Raw genomic sequence first — 2,053 nt, 5'->3', positions numbered from 1 at the left:
TGACTAAGTTCTAGAAATCTAATGTACAGCATAGAGATTATAGTTAATAATACTGTATTATAAAATTAAAATTTCCTAGGACAGTAAATCTTAAATAGGTAAGAAAAAAAAAGCCATCCAATTAGGAAAGGAAGCAGTATTCTCATCACAAAAATAAAAAAGTAACTATGTGAGGAGAGAGATATGTTAATTAGTCTGATTGTGGCAATCATTTCACAATGTATATGTATGTCAAAACATCATGTTGTACGTCTTCAATACATTTGTTGAAACATTTTTATCGAGGTAAAATATACTTATAAAATTTTACCATCTTAACCATTTATTTAAATATATACAATTGAGGCGGCTCTCGTGGAGGCAGCTAACGCGAGGCTGGGGAGCGCTGAGCCGCGCGTCGTGCCCTGCTGCTGCCCAGACTAGCGAACAATACAGTCAGGATGGCTAAAGGTGACCCCAAGAAACCAAAGGGCAAGATGTCTGCTTATGCCTTCTTTGTGCAGACAAGTAGAGAAGAACACAAGAAGAAAAACCCAGCGGTCCCTGTCAATTTTGTGGAATTTTCCAAGAAGTGCTCTGACAGGTGGAAGACATGTCCGGGAAATAGAAATCTAAATTTGATGAAATGGCAAAGGCAGATAAAGTGCGCTATGATCGGGAAATGAAGGATTATGGACCAGCTAAGGGAGGCAAGAAGAAGAAGGATCCCAATGCTCCCAAAAGGCCACCGTCTGGATTCTTCCTGTTCTGTTCAGAATTCCACCCCAAAATCAAATCCACAAACCCCGGCATCTCTATTGGAGTCGTGGCAAAAAAGCTGGGTGAGATGTGGAATAATTTAAATGACAGTGAAAAGCAGCCTTACATCACTAAGGCGGCAAAGCTGAAGGAGAAGTATGAGAAGGATGTTGCTGACTATAAGTCGAAAGGAAAGTTTGATGGTGCAAAGGTCCTGCTAAAGTTGCCTGGAAAAAGGTGGAAGAGGAAGACGAAGAGGAGGAGGAAGAAGAGGAGGAGGAGGAGGAGGAGAAGGAGGAATAAAGAAACTGTTTATCGTCTCCTTGTGAATACTTAGAGTAGGGGAGCGCCGTAATTGACACATCTCTTATTTGAGAAGTGTCTGTCGCCCTCATTAGGTTTAATTACAAAACTTGATCACGGTCACATTGTAGTCTCTCAAAGTGCTCTAGAAATTGTCAGTGGTTTACATGAAGTGGCCATGGGTGTCTGGAGCACCCTGAAACTGTATCAAAGTTGCACATATTTCCAAACATTTTTTAAATGAAAAGGCACTCTTCGTGTTCTCCTCACTCTGTGCACTTTGCCATTGGTGTGACAAGGCATTTAAAGATGTTTCTGGCATTTTCTTTTTTTTATTATTTGTAAGGTGGTGTTAACTATGGTTATTGGCTAGAAATTCTGAGTTTTCAACTGTATATATCTATAGTTTGTAAAAAGAACAAAACAACCAAGACAAACTCGATGCTCCTTGCTCGGCGTTGAGGCTGTGGGGAAGATGCCTTTTGGAGAGGCTGTAGCTCAGGGCGTGCAATGTGAGGCTGGACCTGTTGACCCTGCAGGGGGCATACATTTAGCTTCAGGTTGTCTTGTTTCCGTATATAGTGACATAGCATTCTGCTGCCATCTTAGCTGTGGACAAAGGTGGGTCAGCTGGCATGAGAATATTTTTTTTAAGTGTGGTAGTTTTTAAACTGTTTTTAAAGAAACTGTAGAACTCTTCATTGTCAGCAAAGCAAAGAGCCACTGCATCAATGAAAGTTCAAGAACCTCCTGTACTTAAAAATGATTTGCAATGTTCTGTTATTTTTTTTGTATGTTTAGAATGCTGAAATGTTTTTGAAGTTAAATAAACAGTATTACATTTTAAAAAATAAATAAATATATGCAATTATTTGTCAACTATACCTCAGTAAAGCTGAAATAAATAAATAAATAAATAAGGTTTTAAGCTTGTGATTTTCTTTCTCTAAATTCTGCAGTTCAGGAAGAACCAGTCATCACATCCACACTACTCTTTATGCACCATAAAGTT

At 38.9% G+C, this 2,053-nt stretch overlaps 1 pseudogene; it reads left to right on the top strand.

The window, feature by feature from the left end:
- Positions 1 to 389: 389 nt before the first annotated feature.
- LOC101149444 (high mobility group protein B3-like) lies at positions 390 to 1,041 on the top strand (annotated as a pseudogene).
- The last annotated feature ends 1,012 nt before the right edge of the window (positions 1,042 to 2,053 follow it).

The sequence above is a fragment of the Gorilla gorilla genome, chromosome 1, assembly GCF_029281585.2.
Source record: "Gorilla gorilla gorilla isolate KB3781 chromosome 1, NHGRI_mGorGor1-v2.1_pri, whole genome shotgun sequence".
Classification (NCBI taxonomy): Eukaryota; Metazoa; Chordata; class Mammalia; order Primates; family Hominidae; genus Gorilla; species Gorilla gorilla.
Note: the sequence above shows the minus strand (reverse complement) of the source record. Positions and strands in the feature narration are given on the sequence as shown.